Consider the following 17,965-nt stretch of genomic DNA (forward strand, 5'->3'; position numbering starts at 1 on the left):
TTTTCAATGACTGAACCTCTGCCTTCAGTTGATCCACTTTTTCCTTGTTTTCCTCTGATGACTTTTCATATATTGCCATTCTTGTTTCAAAATGCTCAAATTTTGACACAAGCATATCCATTCGTTGATCCATTCGTTTTGATAGTGCTTCAATAGCTTCGAGCACACATTCATTACCACTATTCTTTGACCCTGCTTTTCTTTTAAGTTTTTTGGGCATGGGACTATTTACCGGAGTGTTCTCTCTTTTGCTTTCCCCTCCAGTTGTCTCCATCTCCGACTGCATTGTGTCTTTCTCTTCCTCAGGGCCAGGCTCCGAGCAGTAAGCATGGTCCGGGATGCTAGCCGTTAACTTCAAGTTAGCCATTTCTTCAATATCCAAATAAACACTTTTCCTTTTCTTTGTTCTATATAAAATGAATCAAATGGGTTACGCGGTGACTTTATTTACCAGTTTGGGATAACTGTAACTTCCTTCTTCAAATTTGTGGACTTAAATTCAGTTGTTGGGTCGGACCCTGCAGTTTCACGTCTGCTCACACCGCCATTTTTTCCCCCCTGAAGTAACCGGAAACAACTCGCCTAGCCGCGCGAGACAACCCACGGCAACAAATTTAATTCTCTGCCAGGGTCGACAACAGTTGTTGAGCTCCATTAGCACCGACTCTGAATAATCTTTCTGTTAACATGTCTGTAATATACTTGAGCTTCACCCATTGACTGTATAAATAAGGCTTCACCGAACTCCTGCATCCTCTGATTTCCGGCGCTCTGGGAACTACGTCAGCCTATTCGCTGCGCTGATTGGTTGTATACCTACCCAATTGCTGCAGAGTGATTTGAAAGACAACCTTTTAGCCCGCCTCTCTCCCTGTCGAGAGTTCCAAGACCCTTGCGTCTTTAGACCTGGATCGAGCGTGGCCAGGCTAACAGAGACCGTTTCTGAGCCAAAAGCATAACAAACATCAGGTCTGGTAGGGAGGTGGTAAAACCAAAAAGTCTAAATCTGTAAAAGTTATGCATTAATATTTCTGATATGCTGAGTATAAGTTCTAGACTTAAAAATACAATATAGGATGCTTTTGCATAAAAATTTTGCATAATTCATGGAATAATTGTTTAAAAAGAAAAACAAGAATGTTATGGGATTGTTGAAATGTAAACGAGTTATAATTGCCCTCATGAAGTTAGTTGACTATATTATGTGAACTGAGACTATTTGATATTCTGAGTGTATTTTGTGTGTTTACAGCTAAGAATGGTCGACCTAACTTCAGTAAGGAGGATGTGGTGTTATCCAGAACATTACGTGAGTTACCACCAGAGATAGACCATGCATGGATGTTATAAGAGTGCTGCATGAGAAGACACACTGCTTAGAAGAACTACAGTGTTGTTGCAGCCAGTTAATGAAGAAGCTCTATGATTACTCAAAGCAGCAAAAGAAGCAAACACAACAGCTGCTGCTCATTCACGGGACACAGCTGGAAACTAAAACCTCTCTGGGTTTTTAAAAGCCAACAAGTGAACTGATTCTGCCTCGATGTCTGCAAAAGTTTTGTTTTTTGGTTCCTCCTCCGACCACCAGGTGGCGCCGCCTGCTTTGGATTGAGGTTGTTTGTGAGAAAGTTGAGGTGGATCAGCTGCAGCTGACGCTGGTTTGTTGTCTTTTCTGTTGTGGCTGTACAGTGGCTCGTGTCACTACCCGATCGGGTAGATACAGGATGCAGGACACTGAATCCAGGTGAGCTCAATCAATTCACTTTGATTAATTCAGAGAAAATTCCCAACATTTGTCATCTGACAGTGCAGATCATAGTGAGGTAGAGACCTGATGGATTACAAAGAGAGGAGAGAAAAGATCCAGAGTTGGAGTTTACATCAAATCATGATTCCAGACTTTCAAAGCTTCAAGTTGTAATTTGAGGCTTCAGCAGAAGCTGCTGCTGGTTTTAAAGTGAATTAGTTGAAAAAAAAAATAAAGTGAATTAGTTGAAGATTCTCTCTGAGTGGCTCTTTGTTGTGATGTTTGCTGTTACGTCATTTTAAACCCAGATGATCCATGCAGAGCACATATTTAGTCCCAGTATCATCAGGACCGTTACAGTACTGGAGCCAAAGTGTCCCGTTTTACAAATGAAGAGCAAACGATGACATTAGAGAAACACAAAGATGATAAAGTCCTGACACAGACTGACAGTGACACAGCTGCAGCAGCTGAAGGAGGGAAAGCTGCAGAAAGTGCAGACTGTGTGAATGTTAACAGGATGAACAATATTCCTACCAAATTATCAGCTCACATGTAGCTCAGATTCTGATTCCAGCTTAATGGTGTGTTTAAAGGACATGTTCTCAGCTGTGTTCTTCTGGCTGTAAGACATAAAACTATGATTGAAAGCCATAAGTAAGCTGACTCTCATGCGGTGTGGAACGCTACAAGTCAGTGGATACAACGTGAAATATTTCTGACAGGAACAAATTATCATCATGAACCAATATGAGAAGTCTAAAATGTCATCCGGGCTGAAAACAGCACAGCTGCTGCAGCCAGAGTGACAAAGGAGAAGCTGCAGAAACATGCAGACTGTGTGAAAGTGTGGCCGATCTGCTCCTTAATGTCCCTGTACCTTCGTCTATCAGCTGTGTAGATGTAGGTTTCCTCATTTTAGATAGAAAAGTCACTTTAAATATCATCATTCATCAGATGGTGTTTTTTTGTGCTGCTCACAAAACCAGTAATTATGTGACGAATCTCACGTTAAGTCTCATTGTGATGGTTGTCAGACGCTTTCAGTTTTATTCCTTCAGCTGCAGGAACGGTTTTGGGAGCGAGTGAAGAACAAATGTAGAATTGTTATTTGAATTGATTAATAGACTTATTGCCAGTCTTGTGAGGTAGAAACTCAGGCTATGGGGCTTTAGTGTCGGGATGAGTTTCTGTGTTCAGATTCTATGGTGATACAAAGGAGGTAGAAGAATGAGATGAGTTTGCTTGCAGCTCTGAAAACTCAGATCTTCCTCTTCTTTTACATGTTGAAAATTAAAACACATTTCAATAAATCCAACTTTGGACTGGATTCTCCAGAAATAAAGTCTCTTCCACATTCTGGAGCAAAAAGGTTGTTGAGGCAGTTTTTGTTTGAGTTTTTCTGCCTCCACCTTCATCACCAGTGATGTTAGGACTCATTATTGTATTTTACACTCTGTTTTCTTTTCTTCCTGTCTGGTGTGTGAATCATTTCTGCTTTGTCTCCTCACAGTGTCTCATGTGGCCCTGCAGCTTCTCCTCAGAATCCTCAGAGGACGACTCAGAATCACTCCCACTGGGAAGGCGTGTGAAGGAAGGTCCACCCGGCCGGTCCAGGAGCTCCGGTCCTGCAGAGCAGCGTCAGGATGGAGACATAAGCAGGTGAGTTAACCAGAGAGCCGACACATTTACAGCGACAGCTTCCCTCCAGATCACACTTTATGTCTTCAACTGGGACTGGAGGTCATTTGTTTGGAGCTAAACTCTGCTGGGTTCTTTCTGTAATCCATCCTTTAAATGAAATCAGTGGTTAAACTGTGACAGAGATGAGCTCAGCCTCCTGACGTCCACATCAGTCTCCTTCGGTATCTCAGCATGGCCGACTCCCAGAACAACACGAGAATAATTCTCTTCATTTACGGTGCAGTTTTGAAAATCCAAGTGACAAAGTTCTTCACAAAATGAAAACGAACAATCACAAAATGATTAGAATTAGAAAATCAGATAACAACTATTTGGTTCAATCTGGTTCATTCATGTTGAGTTTTAAATAAATGCAGAATAAATTAATTTCGATGAAATATCACGATGTTCTGCTTAGATTTGGGTAATTCTCCTGATGGAACTGAACATCGCAGATGACTAGTCCAAGTCCCATCAGAAGGTTGAAAAATCCAACGGTTCCTTCTGTTTTTACAATTTGTGACACTGGTAAAAGGTGTCATTTTATTCTAAAGACAACAGCTGGTGGGTTTTGGGCTTGAAAGATTGAACCTAAATGCTTTTCTTCAACAAACTGCTGAGCTGCTGCACAGTGAAATCTTTGAGTGGAGCTCAGGATGAAACCCTCAGAGCTGTTTTACATATAGTAGACACTTAGACGAAGCAGCAAATGTGTTGGAAATGAGTTCTGTTCTCAAAGATGTTTTAGCAGACAGGACTTTTCTAACGGATGAAGGACTTGTAGAAGCCCTGGCAAAAATGATGGAATCACCGGTCCTGGAGGATGTTCATTCCCTTGTTTCATTTTGGAGAAAAAAAACACATCACAGACACGCCACAAAACTAAAGTCATTTAAAATGGAAACTTTCTGGCTTTAAGAAACACTAAAAGTAATCAAGACCAAAAAATTGACTCCAAGACACCACCAGCACTTTGTTGCGCCACCTCTGGCTTTTCTAACAGCTTGCGGTCTCTGAGGACTTAGCGAGTGACTCTTCAGAACTCTTCATCAATCTGGCTCCAACTTTCTCTGGTTGCTGTTGCCAGATAGATCAGCTTTGCAGGTTGGAGCCTTGTCATGGACCATTTCCTTCAGTTTCCACCACAGATTTTCAGTTGGATTGAGATCCAGACTATCTGCAGGCCACGACATTGACCTCATGTGTCTTTCTTCAGGACAGTTTTCACAGTTTTTGCTCTGTGGCTCTAAGATGCATCATCGTCTTGAAAAATGTCGTCATCGTCCCCAAACATCCTTTTAAACGATGGAATAAGAAAAGTGTCCAAAATGTCAACGGAAACTTGTGCTTTTATTGAAGACGTGATGACAGCGTCTCCCCAGTGCCTTAGCCTGACATGCAGCCCCACATCATCAATGACTGTGGGAATCTGCATGTTTTCTTCAGGCAGTCGTCTTTATGAATCTCATTGGAACGGCACCAAACAAAAGTTCCAGGATCATCACTTTGCCCAATGCACATTCACGATTCATCACTGGATAGGACTTCCATCCAGTCGTCCACAGTCCACCGTTGCTTTTCCTCAGCCCATTGTAACCTTGTTTTGTTCTGTTTAGGTGCTAACGATGGCTTTCGTTCTGCTTTTCTCCATGTAAATCCCATTTCCTTTAGGCGCTTTCTTACAGTTCGGTTACAGATGACGACTCCAGTTTCCGCCCATTGGTTCCTCATTTGTTTTGCTGCATTTTCTGTTTTCAAGACACGTTGCTTTAGGTTTTCTGTCTTGATGCTTTGACGTCTCCCTGGGTCTACTAGTATGCTTGCCTTTTACAACCTTCCCATGGTCCAGATTTTAGACACAGATGACAACAAGCAACATCTTTTACAACATTCTGTGATGATTTACCTTCTTGAAAAAATTTGACGATCCTTTCCTTTGTTTCAACGGACATCTCTGGTGTTGGAGCCGTGATTCATGTCGATCCGCTTGGTGCAGCAGCTCTCCAAGGTGTGAGCGCTCCTTTTCGACTGCAGACTAATGAGCACATTTATTCAGATGCAGGTGTTAGTTTTGGAAATGGAAATTTGCAGGGTGATTCCATCATTTGTTCCTCAGAACTGAGTGATTCCATCATTTTCCCCTCTGCTTGATCTGAAAAAGCAGTATTATAGAGAGGATTCTTTTCATGAGAAATTTAATCAAGATAATTCATTTTCAATTATCCACTTTAACTGTCGAAGTCTCTGTGCAAATTTTGAGCACATTGAGAGCTATTTGAAACGGTTCCCTTACTCATTTAATGTCATTTTACTATCAGAAACTTGGATTAGCAGTTATAAACATACACAGTTTAGTATGGCAGGGTATGAGTTTGTATGTGTAAATAGAAGAAACAAGCAGGGTGGGGGTGTTGCCATGTTTGTGGATTTAAAATATCACTACAAAGTGATTGAAAATATGTCAATGGCAATAGATGATTTATTGGAATGCCTTACGATAGAAGTTAGTTGAGAAAAAAAGAAAAATATCATTGTAAGCTGTATTTACAGAGCACCTGGCTCTCACATTGACACCTTTAGAGACTGGATGGAGGAACACTATGCAAGCTCAAATCAGAAAATCAAATTGGTCAGAGGAGACTTTAATATTGATCTATTAAACCCAAGCAGCCACAAACTGACAGAGGATTTTAAGAACACATTATTCAGTATTGGTTTATTTCCTCAGATAACAAAGCCCAGTAGAATGACAAGTTATAGTGCAAATTTAATTGACAATATTTTTTCTAATGAAATAGATAATAATATAAAGAGTGGATTAATGATAAACGATATTAGCGATCACCTTCCAGTTTTCACAATATTTAACACAGAGTTGTCAAAACCCAAGCAGGAAAAATCCTTTTGGAGCAGGAGAAAAACGGAAGAAGCTATGGATTCATTTAAAAATGACCTATTGAATCAAAATTGCAGTACAGTATTCAGTTAGATTAGTACGGATCATGCTTATGAGGAACTTTTGAGAATATTTAAGTTATTATATGATAAAAATTGCCCAAGAAAAAAACATTATAAAACAGAGACAAGTAAAGAAAGTCAATGGATGTCTAAAGGGTTGAAAAATGCTTGCAAAAAGAAAAACTCTATCGGGAATTCATAAAAATAGAACTCGTGAATCTGAAAATAAATATAAGCAGTATAAAAATAAATTAACAGGTATTATTAGAAAATGCAAGCAGGATTACTACAATAAATTACTAGACAATAATAAAAATAATATGAGGGGTATATGAAAAATACTGAATAATATAATTAGAAAGAAACCAGGAATTAACTATCCTCAGTATTTCATAGAAGGAGAGAAAAATATAAATAATATGGATGAAGTTGTCAACAAGTTTAATAATTTTTTTGTAGATGTGGGACCTAACCTTGCAGATAAAATAGCAACTGTTAAAGATAATCACTATATCAACATTGATAGGAATCCAGCTTGTATGTTTCTTAAATCGGTTGATGAAATAGAAATATTAAATATTGTTAGAAAGTGTAAGAACAAGACATCCACAGATTTTGATGATATAGACATGAGAACAGTAAAGACGGTAAATGAAGGGATTTTAAAACCTTTAACACACCTTTGCAATTTGTCTCTACGAACCGGTCAATTTCCTAATAAAATGAAAGTAGCAAAGGTAATTCCTTTATTCAAGGCAGGAGATAAACATCAATTTACCAACTGTAGGCCTGTTTGGCTTTTGTCACAATTTTCAAAAATTCTAGAGAAAATTTTCAACTCAAGACTTGACAGTTTTATTGAAAAAAGTAAATTAATCTCTGACTATCAGTATGGGTTTCGAAACAATTGCTCAACTTCACATGCACTTTTTGATTTAATGGAGGAAGTGACTAGTGCAGTAGATAAGAAGAAATATGCTGTAGGGTTATTTATGGATTTAAGTAAAGCCTTTGACACAATTAATCACACAATGTTAATTAGAAAACTTGAACAGTATGGTATCAGAGGAGTTGCTTTACAGTGGATTAGCAGTTATTTAAAAAACAGAAAACAATGCCTGCAAATGGGTGAACATCAGTCAAATTGCCTTGAAGTTGGTGACTGTGGCATTCCACAAGGTTCAGTACTGAGCCCTATACTTTTTAATCTCTTTATTAATGATATTTGTAAAACATCTCAATTCCTGAGATTTATTTTATTTGCTGATGATACAAATGTTTCTGCATCAGGAGATAATTTACAGCAATTGTTGCAGAAAATCACATTGGAAGATGAAAAAATTAGCAAATGGTTCAAGCAAAATAAATTATCACTACATGTAAATAAAAGTAAAGTAATGATATTTGGTAATAGTAGCTTTAATGCTCACGATACAATTCAGATTGATGGTACAGATATAGAGAGAGTGCATGAGACAAAATTCCTTGGAGTCATAATTGATCATAGAATTACATGGAAACAACACGTAAAATATATCTCGATTAAAATATCGAGAAGTATTTCAATTATGGCCAAAGCGAAGCATTTTTAAAATAGCAAATCCCTTCATTTACTATTTTGTTCTCTGATTTCTCCTTATTTAAATTACGGTGTTATAATCTGGGGAAGCACATATACACACGTGGACAAAATTGTTGGTACCCCTCAGTTAAAGAAGGAAAAACCCACAATTCTCACTGAAATCACTTGAAACTCACAAAAGTAACAATAAATAAAAATTTATTGAAAATTAAATAATCAAAAACAGCCATTACTTTTGAATTGTTGATTAACATAATTATTTAAAAAAACAAACTAATGAAACGGGCCTGGACAAAAATGATGGTACCTCTATAAAAGATTGAAAACTATTTGACCAGAGTGACATGATTAACTCAGGTGTGTCATTTAATTGACATCACAGGTGTTTCCAAACTCATAATCAGTCAGTCTGCCTATTTAAAGGGAGACAAGTAGTCACCCTGCTGTTTGGTGAAAAGGTGTGTACCACACTGAACATGGACAACAGAAAGCGAAGGAGAGAATTGTCCCAGGACATCCGAAAAAAAATTATAGACAAACATCTTAAAGGTAAAGGCTATAAGACCATCTCTAAACAGCTTGAAGTTCCTGTGACAACAGTGGCTCATATTATTCAGAAGTTCAAGACCCACGGGACAGTAGCCAACCTCCCTGGACGTGGCCGCAAGAGGAAAATTGATGACAAATTGAAGAGACGGATCGTTGGAATTGTATCCAAAGAGCCCAGAGCAACCTCCAAAGAAATTAAAGGTGAACTCCAAGGCCAAGGTACATCAGTGTCAGATCGCACCATTCGTCGTTGTTTGAGCCAAAGTGGACTTCATGGGAGACGACCAAGGAGGACACCACTGCTGAAAAAAACTCATAAAAAAGCCAGACTGGAATTTGCAAAAATGCATGTTGACAAGCCACAAAGCTTCTGGGAGAATGTCCTTTGGACAGATGAGACCAAACTGGAGCTTTTTGGTAAGGCACATCAACTCTATGTTCATAGACTCAAAAACCAAGCATACGAAGAAAAGAACACTGTCCCTACGGTGAAACATGGAGGAGGCTCAGTAATGTTTTGGAGCTGCTTTGCTGCATCTGGCACAGGGTGTCTTGAAAGTGTGCAAGGTACGATGAAATCTGAAGACTATCAAGGCATTCTGGAGAGAAATGTGCTGCCTAGTGTCAGAAAGCTTGGTCTCAGTCGCAGGTCATGGGTCTTCCAACAGGACAACCATCCAAAACACACAGCCAAAAACACCCAAGAATGGCTGAGAGAAAAGCGTTGGACTATTCTAAAGTGGCCTTCTATGAGCCCAGATCTGAATCCCATTGAACATATGTGGAAGGAGCTGAAACATGCCATTTGGAGAAGACACCCATCAAACCTGAGACAACTGGAGCTGTTTGCTCATGAGGAGTGGGCCAAAATACCTGTTGACAGCTGCAGAACGCTCATTGACAAATACAGAAATCGTTTAATTGCAGTGATTGCCTCAAAAGGTTGTGCAACAAAATATTAAGTTATGGGTACCATCATTTTTGTCCAGCCCTATTTCATTAGTTTGTTTTTTTAAATAATTATGTTAATCAACAATTCAAAAGTGATGGCTGATTTTGATTATTTAATTTTCAATCAATTTTTATTTATTGTTACTTTTGTGAGTTTCAAGTGATTTCAGTGAGAATTGTGGGTTTTTCCTTCTTTAACTGAGGGGTACCAACAATTTTGTCCACGTGTGTATGAGTACATTAAAACCATCACTCATACTACAGAAAAGAGCTGTTCGTTTAATCCACAAGGCCCACTTTCTGGAACACACAAACCCATTATTCCTTAAATCCAAACTTCTAAAAATGTATGATATTGTGGAATTTCAACTGGCTCAATTTTTATTCCTAGCTCGAAAAAACTGTTACCCAACAATTTACATAATAAATTTCAAGATCGAACATGTTGCCATAGATTACGGAAGGAATTCAATTTTATCATTCCAAAATATAGGATGACGAGGAAAGGCTTTAGTGTCACAGTCAAGGAGTCGAGACTGTGGAATAATTTGGATACAGAACTGAAGCAAAGCCTCAATATCGTCCAGTTTAAACAGAGATATAAACAAAAAGTTTTTGGAAAGTATAAAGAACATATAAATCAGTAGGAGTATCTGGCTAAATGATTTAATATTTATTTAAGTATAAAGAACAAAGAAATCTGTAGGAGTAATTGGCCCAATAATTTAATATTTATTTAATGATGTGTGTGGTGTGTTGGATAGCTGTATATTATTGCCATTCAATTTTTGGTTATATAGAAATAAATTGTTAATAAAGTAACCTTGTCCGGGGTGGGATTAAATAAGTTTTGTCTTCTTCCCACTCCCTTTCGAACATGTATGATTTGTAAATTTACGTGATGCCTTGTTTTAGCTGCGGTTTTATTTTGTATAAGCTGCATTAGCTGTCTGTTAATTTCATTTTCGAATTAAATACATTTCATTTCTTTTCAAAAAGCAATTGTTCTTGTTTCCCACAATTTTTTTCTTTCTTTGAGTGTTTCTTAAAGCCAGAAAGTTTCCGTTTTAAATGACTTTAGTTTTGTGGCATGTCTGTGCTGGAAAAAATGCTCCTCTCAAAACAAGAAAAAAAAGCCTTATTTCAAGGAACTTTTAAGTTGAAATATGTGAAAAAATCTGCCAATACAAGTGAAAAATGGCTTGGTAAGATTTCTTGAAATAAGGTATATTTACAATCTTCAGATCTCAATATTAGCTGGGAAAACTTATTTTCAGCTATACGTATTTTACCAGCATTGTCAAGCTTAGGTGTCTTAAAAGAAGCTAGATATGCAAAAAAAAAAAAAAAAGAAGAAGAAGAAGAAGCAGTTTTTCATTCAAAAATAGATTTTCGCTTTCATGTGACCTCCTAATTTGAGATGTATTAACCCTCTTCATTTATGGGCACTGAAAAATATTGTTTCCTTGTCTGAAAAAAATCCAAAAAATCAGCAAAAAATTCCCCAAATTTCTGAAAATTTGCAAAACCTTCAGGAAGAAAGTTCCAATAAAACCTTAAAAGTTTCCCTTAAAAGTTTTATTTAAAAAATCCCCCAAATTTGGCAAGAAATTTCTTGTAAATATTTTCAAAAAATTAGTAAAAATCTTCCAAAAAAATCCTAAAAATATCTGTAGTGATTATATATATATCAGTAAAACTTCTGATATTTTCTTTAAGAACATTCACATAAAAATCTACCAAAATCCAGTGAAATTCACTGGATTTTGGTTGATTTTTATGTGAATGTTCTTAAAGAACCATTTTTATCATTTGTTTTTTTTTTTCACGAAAAAATTTTCAAAAATTTCCCAAAGATGTTGAAAATGTGAACATCTGTTGGGAATTTTGAATGGGAATGAATTTCAAAGAGATTTTTCAAATATGTAACCCATAACCTGTCTTTGTCTGCTGTTCTCTCCCATTTGTGACATGAAGAATGTTACTTGTGTGCCTTTGAAATTGCTAAAATTCGCCAAAAAAACCCTTTTTTTGAAAAAAAACACGGAAAAAAGTTTTTTTTCCCGTTTTTTAAAAAAAATGTTTTTTTGCCTTTTTTTTTAAAAAAAAGCCAAAAAAGCCAAAAAAACTTTTTTTGGCCTGTTTTTTAAAAAAAGAAGCCAAAACACCCTTTTTTTGACTTTTTTTGGAAAAAAAGGAAAAAAGTTTTTTTTTTCCGTTTTGTTTTTTAAAACAAAAGAAAGTATTTTTTGGCTTTTTTTTTTTTCAAGAAATGCCAAAAAAAAAAGGAAAAAAAAAACGTTCTGAGCTTTTTTGTTGGTGGGGGCGAATTTTAGCACAAAAAAAAAAATCCAAAACTTTTTTTTTTTCCCCTTGTTCCTCTCTTTCCTTCTGTACTGTTCCACCACCTGTCTTGTGCTCACTTTTTCCTGACACCTTGATTTCCAGACTTTCATTCTGCTTTCACTTGCGAGTCTTGTTTGTTTCAGTTCCTCCGCTGGAACTGTTTACCCATTTGTGTTACGTTCATTTTCTCGTCCGGCCTTCTTTAGGTTTCCGCCCACTTGGGAATCTCGTTCATTTTAGTTCCTCCGGAGGAACCGTGTATCCATTTGTGTTACGTTCACTTTGTCTGACATTTTTTTGTCCGCCTATTTGGGAATCTCGTTCATTTTAGTTCCTCCGCAGGAACTGTATTTGGATTCGAACCGGCAACGTTTCACACTAGAGGCCACTGCCATCCCTCTTTGCTATCTTGTTCCACAGGGACTTACAGCTTTAGTTTTCTCAAATGATGGTACAAAGAAGTATTGACAAGGTGAAAGTACAAATAAAAGGCCCAAAGGGGGATTTGAACCATGGACCTTCAACATTAGAGGTGCATAACTTACCTCTGTACCATCTGTTTTGTGAGGGCCGGCCCTTACATTTCTTAAATGATGATACAAAGAAGTATTAAAGCGATCAAAGTACAAATAAAAGGTTGAGGATGGATTTGATCTATGGATCTTCAGCATTAGAGGCCCATAACTTACCTCTGCACCATCTGTCCTACAAGGGTTAGTCCTTAGATTTGTCAAATGATGATACAAAGAAGTATTAAAGTACAAATAAAAGGTCCAAAAGGGAATTGATCCATGGACCTTCAACATGAGAAGCACATAACTTACCTCTCCATCATTTATCCAGCAAGGGCAAGGCCACAGATTTGTTAAATAATGATACAAAGAAGTATCAAAGAGGTTAAAGTACAAACAAAAGGTCCAAAGGGGGATTTGATCAATGGACTTTGGACATGAGAAGCACATAACTTACCTCTGCACCACCTGTTTTAGACTGGCTAGGTCTTACATTTCTTAAATGATGATACAAAGAAGTATTGACAAGATCAAAATAGCAAAGATCTCAAAATGAACTTGAACCATAATCCTCTTGCATGAAAGACAGAAAACTTACCTCTGCACCAGCTTTTCCACGAGGTGATGGTGTAACTTTCCTTAACTGATCATATCAATTTGTATTTGAGTGGCCAAAGAAAAAGAAAATAAGGTCATGAGGTGGATTTGAACCATAAACCTTTGACATGAGAGACATAGAGCTTACCTCTGCACCACCTTTTCTACAAAAATTGGCTCTAACTTTGCTTAAATAATGGTACAAATTAATATTTACGAGGACAAAGTACAAATAAATGTCCGTGGGGGGATTTGAACCATAAACCTTCGACATGTGAGATGCAAAACTAATCTTTGTGCCACCTTCCCCATAAAAAGGATCATTGAGTTTGTTGTAATGATGGTACCAAGAGATTCTCAATCAGCCAGAGAACTAATCAAGTCTTCAGCTGGATTTAAACCATTTGCCTCCTGGACGAGAAGCACAGAACTTCTCTGCATCATCTGTCTTACAAAGTGTAGCTCTTAGTTTTCTTAAACGATGGTACAAAGAAGTATTAAAGAGGACAATGCACAAATAAAAAGTCATGAGGTGGATATGAACCACAAACCTTCAACATAAGAGGCATAAAATTTGCCTCTGCACCAACCATCCCAAATGCTGCAAGCATAACTATGCTTAAATGATGGTACCAGTTGTTGTAGAGAGGACAAAGGACAAACAAAAGCTACAGAAGGGAATTTGATCCATAAACCTTCAACATGAGAGACACAAACTTTACCTCTGCACCATCTTTCTCACAAAAATTAGCTCTACTTTTACGTAAATAATGGTACCAATTAATGTTTGCGAGGCCAAAGTACAAATGCACGTCCATGGGGGGATTTGAACCATAAACCATCAACATGAGAGGTACAAATCTTACCTCTGCACCATCTGTCACAAAAAGCAATAACTTGTTGTTGTAATGACAATACCAAAAGGTTCTAAGTGAGCCAAAGGACAACAACTGCCTTCTGCTGGATTTCAACCAAGAATCTCTTGATTTAGAAGCACAGAAGTTATCACTGCACCATCTTTTTTATAAGCTGTAGCTCTTAGTTTTCTAAAACGATGTTGCAAAGAAGTATTGAGGAAGTCAAGCGAGTAATTGAAAGTCCAAAATGAGATTTGAACCACAAACCTTCAACATGAGAGACAGAAAATGGACCGCCTGCACCAGCTTTCCCACAGGGTGCAACTGTAACAATGCCCAAATGATGGTACCAGTTTGTTTTGGTGTGGACAAAGGACAAACAAAAGGTCTGCAGAGACATTTTAAATGACAAACCTTCAACATGAGAGACACTAAATTTATCTCTGCACCATCTCTTCCACAAAGATTGGCTCTGACTTTGCTTAAGTCATGGTACCAATTAGTACTGGAAAGGCCAAAGTGGAAATAAATGTCATCAAGGGGGATTTGACCCACAAACCTTCAACACTGAAAGCACATAACTCATCTCTGCACCATCTTTCCCACAAGATGTCTGCTTGAGTTTGTTTTAATGATGGTACCAAGAGGTTCTCAAGAAGCCAAAAGGACCTTTAGCTAGATTTGAACCTCAAACCTCCTTTGTGAGAGACACAGAATGCACCTCTGCACCACCATCATCACAAAGTCTACACTTGAGTTTCTTCTTGTGATGGTAGTAAGAGGGTTTCACAAGGACAGAGTGCAAAAACTGAACTTGAACCTGAACTTTGAACTTGAAATGATATTGCAAAGAAGTATTGAGGAAGTCAAGCTTGCAACTGAAGGTCCAAAAGGGGATTTGAACCATAAACCCTCAATATTAGAAACACAGAACTTATCGCTGCACCATCATTCCCACAGACGTTGGCTCTTACTTTGTTTCAATGATGGTACCAGTTAGTATTGGAAAGGACAAAGTACAAACAAAAGGTATGTATGGGAATTTGAACCACAAACCTTCAACATGAGAGACACAGAACTTATCTCTATACCATCCTTCTTACAAGTTGCAGTTCTTAGGTTTTTAAATGATGGTCCAAAGAAGTATTGATGAGGTCAAAATGGTAAACGTCCTGAGATGGATTTGAGCCATAAAACACCAGCACAAGAGGCACAAAATTTACCTCTGCACCAGCTTTTCCACAAGGTGTAGGTGTAACTTTGCTTCACTGATGGTATCTATTCACATTTGAGCGGCCAAAGTCCAAAGCAAGAGGTCATGAGGTGGATTTATCAACATAAGAGGCACAAAGCTTATCTCTGCACCACCTTTCCCACAAAGGCTAGCTCTAACTTTGCTTAAATAATGGTACCAATTAATATTTGCGAGGAAAAGAGTCTTCAGCTGGATTTAAACCAAGAACCTTCTGGGTGAGAAGCACAAAACTTATCACTGCACCAACTGTCTTATGAAGCGTAGCTCTTAATTTTCTTAAATGGTTTCAATTTATATAAATTTTACATCTTGTGAATTTCCACTAGGGGAAGAAAGCATCTAATAATGCACCAAAACGTATTTTTTTGGTCACAGTTTGAATTATTAATCTGAATCTGTAAAGTAACAGTTTTCTACGTTATAAAATAAACATACAGTGTCCTCTAACATGTTAAGCTCCACTTGTTTTTGTGTGAATAACTTTTTAACCAGGATGTAATCATCTAAAAATGATGTGTTATTTACTATAATGAAGTTTTATTTTTGAGGAGGTCTTGATCCAGCCCAAGCTCTCTATGAAGACGAGGATAAACTCCCCATGGAAGATGGGAAGAAACCTCGGGAAAGGCAATTCAAAGAGAGATACCCTGGAGGGAAGAAGGAAGAAGGAAGAAAAAAAAACAGCATGAGTTCTTCTGGTCTGACAGAAAACAGCATCAGAGCAGCATTGAGTGGAAAATGTTGACAGTTACTCTTGCAGACTTTCAAGAAGTCCACAAGAGTTTGTGTAGACTTGGGAAGATGATGGTGTAATGTATATGTTCAACATCAGGTGTATGTTAAGTTGTGAATGTTTCGTCAACTTCTCAAGTCTACCAGAATCTGTGAAGACTTCAGGAAATGGAAATACATCTTGAATTTTTTTTGAGTAAGCAAGTATGAGTGAGTGTGAAGTAAATTTAAATGAAGGGAAATTTTAGCACTTTAAAAAATGACTAAAGTTAAGTTACATGGATTTTCTCGTACTCAGTGATGCAGACAATTGAAATGGTTGTATTTATATAGCGCTTTACATGATGATATGTCACATTTACCCATTCACACACTGATGGCGGGAGCTGCCATGCAAGGTGCTAACCACAGTCCATCAGGAGCAATTAGGGGTTCGGTGTCTTACTCAAGGACACCTCGACATGAGCTCAACGGGCCGAGGATTGAACCAGCAACCTTCCAGTTACAAGACGGCCACTCAACCCACTGAGCCATGCCGGGGCAGGTTGTACTGTCCTCTTCCAAAGATTTTAAGAGTCTGAAAAGATTTTGGGAGAGGACGGTATGACGTACACTTTCTGCGTCTACGAGTACAAATGAGTCCATGTAATGTAACTTTCATCATTTTCCAAAGTCTACCAGAGTTTGTGCAGAATTGAGAAAATGACAGTACGACATATACGTTCAACATCAGCATGTATGTTATCTTTCGAATGTTTTGTCAACTTCCAAAGTCTATGAGAGTCTGTGCAGACTTGGGAAGATGAAAATACAACTTCTACTTTCTCAAAATGCAGTGCAAGTACAACAGGCGCGGAGTGACGTAAATTTCGATGATGACGCAACTTACACCTTCCGCACTGTCGAGTCTGTAAGGTTCAATTCAATTCAATTTTATTTATATAGCGCAAGAGGTTACATGAGACATAATTTTCAATACACTGGGAGATCACAAAGTGTCCAAACTCCATGAGTCTTTGTGGACTTGAGAATATGATGGTACAATGCATACTTTAACAACGGTGAGGTTATCAGCGTTTTGTAAATTTCGTCATCTTCCAAAGTCTCCAGAGTCCACACAGACATGGAGAGATTGCTTTACGACATTGGAGAGATGCAATTGGCTAAATGCAGTCATTTCGAAATCACCAGACCCTGTGCAGACTTGAGTAGATGGCAGGTCGACGTATACTTTAAAACTTTATACAAATGAGTTTGTTTAACATAAGTTCTTTCATTGTTCAAAGTCTGCATGAGTGTGCTCAGACTTAGGAAGACGATGGTACCATGTATACTTCAAACATTTGTGAGGACGTCAGGTTTTGTAAATTTGTGATAAACAGTTCAGAATTTTGTACTGTGAGGTAAACTAAAACCTCAGAAACAGGATTCTCCCAACAGCCTACCTTGGCCTCTGCCTCCTCCAGCAAAGTTACGCTGCCCTCCGGAGGGAATCGGTCTCTCCAGAACCAGGATCAGCCTGAATTCTCCTCCTGCCACTTCTATAAAGGGGCTTCCCATTCCGAAACATGAAACACAGTTGAGGGTGAAGTACTGAAGCTCCACAGGAGAATGTTCCCACAACTCTGGATAGCATTAGTTGCAGGTCAAATCATGTTTTAGTCTAATGATTAAACTACATTCCACAAATACTTTCATTTCCAGTAATGTTCCTGTGAAGTTAATATGACTCTTTTAGCGTCAACAATCAGAAGATGTAGTCAGGAACACAGATTGTGTTCTATGATTACAAAGTAGGAACATTCTCAAAACAACATTTAAAGAGTGTTTTCCAAATGCGAGTGAGGCCTCTGATGATTTTTTATAAAATGTTCATCTAATATGATATATTAACAAAGGTGGAACATTCTGGCCACAATGTGTTTAAGTTATGGAGATGTTGTTGAGGAAAAACATGATTTTACTTTAATTGTATTGTTAATTTCTATTTATTTTATTTGTTTTCATGATATTGTGAGTTTTATGTATTTTATTCATTTTTAATTAATATTTTTTAAATCATTTTTATTGTACTGTTAAATTATATTGTTATTTCTTTTTACTACATTATTAATTTTTATTAATTTGATTCATTTTTATTGTAGGGTTTGAAAGCCTTTGATGACCAAAAATTTTCGTATTCTTACTTAATACCTT

The 17,965-nt window shown here is 37.6% G+C and overlaps 1 long non-coding RNA gene across 2 annotated transcripts; it reads left to right on the forward strand.

The window, feature by feature from the left end:
• The first annotated feature begins 431 nt into the window (after nt 1–431).
• On the forward strand, nt 432–17,460 carry LOC127532200 (uncharacterized). 2 transcript variants are annotated; one of them, XR_007939599.1, is made up of 4 exons: nt 432–1,309; nt 1,690–1,744; nt 3,261–3,409; nt 15,586–17,460. It is a non-coding gene; the product is annotated as an uncharacterized LOC127532200 (long non-coding RNA). The 2 variants fall into 2 exon arrangements; XR_007939598.1 differs by having other exon boundaries at nt 432–1,744.
• The last annotated feature ends 505 nt before the right edge of the window (nt 17,461–17,965 follow it).

Source organism: Acanthochromis polyacanthus, chromosome 22, assembly GCF_021347895.1.
Source record: "Acanthochromis polyacanthus isolate Apoly-LR-REF ecotype Palm Island chromosome 22, KAUST_Apoly_ChrSc, whole genome shotgun sequence".
NCBI classification, from domain to species: domain Eukaryota; kingdom Metazoa; phylum Chordata; class Actinopteri; family Pomacentridae; genus Acanthochromis; species Acanthochromis polyacanthus.